The following is a 7162-nucleotide window of genomic DNA, read 5'->3' on the forward strand; positions in this document are numbered from 1 at the left end:
GATATTTTTATTCAGTTAACTAGTTTCAGTTTTTTTTAATGTAGAAATTATATGACCAGAAGCTCGTCAACTAACCTAGAATCACCTGTTCAAGATCCAAAATAAATTATCAGATAGGCAAAGAAGAAAGAGAAAATAGTTAAGCACAACAAAGAACCGTCAACACTAGTTGAAAATGACACCATCATCATAGACAAAATGAATTTCAAGTAATACATGACACGCAATAGCGAGAATAAATGTAACAAAGTTCGAAGGCTAAATTTTCAGAACCTAAAATTCCAACTAAAGGGGCAGTGCTTGTATCTCCTTAATGAAACCTCATTCGTTGGAAAAAATCATGAAGACGCAAACTAAAATGTGGAATATTTCATATAGATTATTGATTACTTCAACATACCAAATGCATCTGAAGACCAAATGATGTTGTGTGTTTTTTCTATTACACTAAGACCAAATGATGTTGTGTGTTTTTCCTATTGCACTTATTGGAGAAGCAAAGGGATTTGATCCAAACCACTATATCTGCAGAAATCTCCATTTGGACGGAACTGAAGGCCAAATTCCTTAAAACATTTAGTCCTCCAACACAAACTACAAAGAAAAAAGTCGAGCTTCTAAACTTCCAACAAGGAAAAGAAGAAACATTGTACGAGGCGTGGGAACGTTACAAGAGAATGTTACAAAAATGTCTTCAACATGAATTAATGCTACCAAAAGGTACAAACATTTTATAATGGTTTAGATATTGGAAGTAACAAATAATAGGGTAAGGGGACTAATTCCTAAGAAACTACCAACTGATGGAAAAAAAAAACTTATAGATGAACTAGCACAACACTCTCATCAATGACTATCGTAAAAGACCACTCTATTAGCAAGAAAAACAAAATAGATAACTCTAAGGAAGTAGAAGCTTTGAATGCTAAGGTAGAAGATATGAGAATGATAGTGAAAAAGATGTCCCAATTTATACATGCTATCCAGATTGGATGTGATAATGCAATATGCCACATCTCACAAAACAATATCCTCAAAACACTGATGTGCAACAAGCATATATATATATATATATATATATATATATATATATATATATATATATATATATATATATATATATCTTTATACCTTAATAAGCATTTGCCTTCAAATGTTGAATTTTAAGAGGTATAGCCTTAAAAACATTGTATACAACAAGTTTATGAATCATAGAAAAAATAGATCTTGTCCGGTCAACATTGAAAAAGTCAAAATAATCCTTATATCTCAGTATCCCCAAATTGTAGCTAAAAGTTAAAAGAATTGTTCAAATAAAAAAGAATCAAAAATACGGAAGAAATACAAGAGATTTGTTACTTCGCCTACAAATTATAGGTGATTTAAGTATTTAATCATCACCTTCATCAACCATCGTCCCAACAATCAAAACCATTTCCATCATCAATCAAGGAAACCACCACCACTACTCTCCTCCTTCTGTCTTCCCTAACCAGCACCCTTCACACCACCCACCGCCGTCTCAACTTGGAATCTACCTCCGGTGAACAAGTTCAAGACGCATTCATCGCCTCCCTCTGAACCACCAATAAACACCAACAACGAGGACCTCAAATCTGCCATTTCTCCACCGCCACCACCACCGTAGAAAACCCACCATCTCTCTATCTCTCTCTTTCTCTTTGTGTGTGTGTAACATCCTGTTTTCTGATCGTCCGTGATTAGGGTTCCTGGGTTGTAACTGAGAAAGAGGGAGTCTCGGGGTTGTGACAAGTTGCTAGAAGATTAGGGGATCTCCTCACCTATCCGAGGGTATGAAGTTTGTAGGATTTGAGGTTATGTTGAGGAAGCAATAACAGTTGATGATTTGGCAAAATAAGTCCCTTAGTTGAAATTGTTGGCAGTAGAGTACGTTGGGCGTACGTGTGTGTACACTTAGCGTACTCATTTGCGTGACATTTAATCTGAGCCACCGAGTACGCTCGGCGTACTAGTCACAGAAGGAAACCCTAATTAAGAGGAGTGTCCATATATAAGAATGAGACAGCCTCATTCCTGGCCACCATCCTCATTCAATAAACCCCCCCCCCCCCCCCCGTAAACCCTAATCCTCATTCTTGAGCTTGTGTGTGACCATTGTGAGTTTATAAGTGTTTTATGGGATCTTTGGAGTGAAGATGGAGCATGGAAGAGAATAGATTTGGAGTCAAGGCTTTAGATCTGAGCTTTCCTGTGGATGGAGCATCATCAGAAGGTATAAAGCTTAGAGCTTTCTCATCCTTTTTTATTTGTACATAATATGGTCCATTTTAGGGTTTTTGGTCCCAAAGCTTGAAGCTTTATGAGTTGTTGCACTCCAGAGCCCAATATTTGTCCTTATACAGGTTTCTAGTGAAGAGGATCCATAAAAACGAGGCCTTGGATGTGGGAACCACCTAATGCATGAGATATGAGTATTTCTAATCAAGAGAATGAGAGTTTTGGGTGTTTGTGACTTTATCAGCCATGCAAAGTCTTAAAGTCCCTGACTTTACGGAGTAAGAGCCATTAGGGATCCCATATCTGAGAAATGAGCTAAGATCTTAACGGGTTGAGACCAAGAGAATGTATTAAGCATAACTGTGCGTACGCCCAACGTAATTCCAGTACGCCCCGCATACTGGGTTGAGGTCCCCAATCAGATTCATGCATGCTGGTGTACGCTGAGTGTACCAAGGGAGGTACGCCCCGCGTAACCTTATTGTGGGCTATTGGGTTATATCTTTTAACGGGCCTTAGGGATTGGGCATGGATGCTTGGGCTTGTGTATTAGAGACTTTGAGAAGAGAAATATTATATTGTACTTTTGGCCCTTGAGTTGAGCTTACCATTTAGATTAAGAATTGGGCCTTGGGAGAGCGCACCTATTATTGGGCCTTTGTAGGCCCAATGGGTTTTAGGTCATTCTTGGGCTGGTTAGTGGACTACCTTTAGACCTAATGAGTGAGAGTTTTGGACTTAGTTCCTAATTGGGATAGTTGCGGGTTTGGCACAGAGTTAGTGGTCGGTGCGTAGCAGCAGCATATATAGGAGTTGTTCGTCATCCGAGGTGAGTCTTCTCACTATACTTACCATGAATGGTATCCTTGTGTGACTGAGATGTCTTATGTGCTTATTTGTGTATTGTGATATTATGCATTATGACTCTGTGATTTATGCTGAGTATTGTTATTATCAGCTTGTTGAGTTAGGACCGGAGGGTCCACATGAGTTCTGGGACCAGTGGGCCCCACTGAGACACATTGACCGGAGGGTCTTATCTGACTATAGCCATGAGAGGCTACTGAGATGTGTGTGATATTTTGGGGAATTCACTAAGCTTCGTGTTTACCGTGTTATATGTTATGTGTTTCAGGTTTCCTCAGGATCGCGGGAAGGCACCGGCTCGATTGTACATACCATAGAAAGGGTTATGTTTTGAGGATCCTGAATTATCAAACAAACAATTATGGAGATGCGTTTTGTAAATTAAATAAATTATATTTTGTGAAATGCGTTATGAGAATTATATGAATTTAAAATGAAAATTTTGTTTGGAAATTTACGATGTTACAAGTTGGTATCAGAGCCTTGGTTTAAGGGATTCAGATGCACCTTCGGGTAAATCTGGACTCAAACTGAGGATTTGAGGAAAATTTTCAAAAGAAACAATTTTCTAAAACGATCAAGAGTTTCTAAGAAAAAAACAAGAAGGAGCAGTGTGTACAATCAGCCAGAGCCCGAACGATGATTTCCGAAAATACCCTTACTTTTATGTTAAGAGATATTTATGAGATATTTAATGAGATATCATGCATTCTAGAGATAGGCTAGGTATTTCATAATTTAGGACTAGAGTGGCTTGATTTATGATGCCTTAGCCTAAGAATTGCTGCTACTTGCGATTTGCTTTTGAGTATGTGCGGAGTGAGAGTATCCAGCGAGAATCCTTTTTAGAGAAGGATTGGAGTAGAGGAGTAATTTAGGAGATATATCTTGATGAGCATTTGAGGAGTCTACTGAGAGAGTAGTCAGATGCCCGCGTGGGGTAAAGTTGCTTGAGTTCGGTGATATCCTTTGAGTATGAGGAGAGCAAGTGGGTCACAACCTAGAGTGGTTTTACATGTTGGTAGAGGTTATTCGATTCCCAAATGTTGCTTGCTTCGTGCTTTGTGGAACTCTTGATGATGGGAGTCAACTACTAAGTGAATATGACGATATTCAGGAGGTAGATGGCTAACATCATAAGGAGTTCTTCAACAGCTGATGACAGAGAAGTGTGAGAACCTAGGGAGATCCTAGGGAGATCCTAGGGGAGGGTGACCTTAGCCAGATGAGTATGCTGATAGATGAGAGTATCTCGTTGGAGAGCGAACACATGTGACGGGATTGGTGATTGAAAAGGTTGAGCAACTACTTAGAAAATTTGGGATGATCCATGTGGAAGGTATGGGTAGATGTGGCAGGTAGTATGGGCCCGTACTACTGAAAGCAGAGGACCCATACTCAAAACAGGGAGAATTCCAGAGGTTCTAAGTAGCAGATTGGGAAGAGGTAACATGGTTCGAGTACCACGAATTGTAGCAGATTGAGAAGAGAGAGAAGTTGGTTCGAGTACCATGATTCGTGTCGGTTAGTGTTTCTGGTTCGCCAGTTATTTCGTTGTGATTGATCAGGCTACGATCAGTTGTGATAGAGTGTGGGGCTAGAGGGACATGTCGAGAGAGTTTTAATGGAGCATACCTGGAGAAGGAATCGAGTTAGTTTTCGAGAGATTTATTGGTGAGATGCCAGAGGGAGTCACAAGACACACGGATGAGAAGAGATGAGACTTTATGGAGAATTGCAGACTAAGTTGAGCAATTGGTCGATAGTTGAGATGTCACTTTCTGTGACCAGATTTGCATTGTTCCCATTTCCTGGGAGAAGCAAAACGAGATGTTGAGCTTCCGGTTTCAGAGATGGAGGTAAACCTCGTGGGGTAGCATAGGGTTGCAACCTTTTCACCAGAGTATTTGAGCAATATGTTTGCTACGAGGTATTCCTTATACCACAAGAGAGAGATTAGTGGAGATTAAGAGGAGGACAAAAAGATGCCTTATTCGAGTCAGACATGCTTTTAGTAGCGGTTTCAAGTGATCAAGAAGAGTATACTAGGTCGGTGACCTTCGTTGTTATGAATCGGCTGTGGGAGTGAGGCGTCGTGCTTTAATGATGATTCCTGTGTTGGGAGGCTGGTCGAGGAGTCGAAGACGAGGTGTGTGGTAGTGTATTATTTCCAGACTGAGAGTCAGGATTGTTTGGAACAGTTGGGGTACCCGACGGTGTGTTAGTCTGAGGCTTCGAGATGACTAGAGGCAGTCACGACGAGAGGATTCTGAGATTTTTTCCTGAGTTATGAGATATTTGGAGTTGTTTGGCTTCCATCGGGAAGATCATTGATGCAACTACGTGGTACATTCCAAAAGTTAAGTGTGATGCACCCGGAAGCTATCTGTAGAGTAGACTGTGGGTATGCCAATTGGTGGTGGGTCGAACCCTAAGTGGGGGAGGACTGAGTATTTTATTAAGAGGATCAGAGATTTGTTTAGGTACTATTAGAGAGCTGGTTATGGAGATTTGCGGTGTGGACACAGGAAATCTGGGTTATTGGTGGATGAAGCGAGGTGCAAGGTGGGATGATGTACGTGTATGTGCTTAAGAAAGGATGAGTGAATCCACGGTAGGTGGCCGTTGGTCAGAGAATTTATTGTGGCCAGGGATTTTCGGGTTTGCAAATGTTGAGTTCGAGGCGGTTGGGTCGCTGAGTTATGGGGGCAATTGCTTAGATTTGTGGTCATCGGTATGGATTGTGATCTATACTCCAGGAGGGGCAGCAATTGGGTTGTCAACTAATTTTAGAGTCAGTATGAGTAGTTTCGTATGGGTGGTGATCAATAGAGAATGGAGCTTTGGATTTTTGTCAACGTGTTTTTAGTCGTTGGCGATTTCTTCGTGTTTTAATTTGTGATATTGGGGTATTTTGAGATTTCGAGTTGCATGAGTGGAAGATCTATGGTTGAGGCAAGACATCGTGAGATGTAGTGATGTTGTATCGAGGTACCCATGTATGATGTCCTAATTTTTTTGGTCATGTTGAGACTCGAGTTGTGGGATGGCGAGAGGAGTATCGGGTGACTTATGTTCCAGTGGGGACCCCTCGGTTAATTGTCGTTAGAGTCGGATTGTCTAAGGGTATAACTGTGTGAAGAAAAGTGCTTTGCCTACGAGAAATTACATCAGGAAGTGGTGGTGCATAAATTGAGTGGGTGTGTGCACTTATCTATGTTGGGTTGCGGAGCATAAGTTAGTGAACTCAGTGTGGTGTTGACTTTATGATGAGATTATGAGGTGATGCGAGAGCGGGTGGATCCGAGTGGGGGGTAATCACTTGGGATTGTCGGGGAAAAACCAGGGAGTGAGCCCATGGCAAGTCAGTGAGTAAGAGGGTGTTGTAAGGCTACGGGGAGTCGTAGCATCCATGAGTCAATGAGAGAAAGGGTATAATGTGACTGCGGAGAGCCGCAACATACATGACTCAGAGAGAGGGTATCGTGATACTACGGGGAGCTGTGGTATTCACTAGTCAGAGAGGGAGTGTAGCGTGTGACTGCGGGGAGCCGTAGCATACGTGAATTAGAGAAAGAGTATTGTAAGACTACGGGGAGTTGTAGCATCATTGAGTCAGCAAGAGAGTGTCGTGATAATGTGGGGGGTGTTGTAGTATTCGCTAGTCAGAGTATGGCGCAGAGGAGTTCTTAGGCTTGGGTAGCCTTATCATTTGAGTCTTCGGGAGCCTGGATGCCGAACCAGGGGAGACGACGGGGGTCTCCGTGTTAGTTGGGAATTTATATATCCCAGGTGAGTGCGGATTATCGTAATCGGAAGGAATTAGGGAGAATGTGTTTGCTTAAATTCGCGAATCTTGGGTCATGAGCTGAGTACCAGATTGGAATTGAGTGGTTCCAAGTCTACTGTTGAATCAGACTCTTGATCTTGAGTCTAGATTCGTTCGTGTGTTGAGTAGGCGAGATGAGGTTTCGGTTTTGTAGATGGGTTTCATTTTGAGGGAAATTGATCTTCACCTGATTTCTTAGACAGGAGT

The sequence above is a fragment of the Lactuca sativa genome, chromosome 2 (genome assembly GCF_002870075.4).
Source record: "Lactuca sativa cultivar Salinas chromosome 2, Lsat_Salinas_v11, whole genome shotgun sequence".
NCBI lineage: Eukaryota > Viridiplantae > Streptophyta > Magnoliopsida > Asterales > Asteraceae > Lactuca > Lactuca sativa.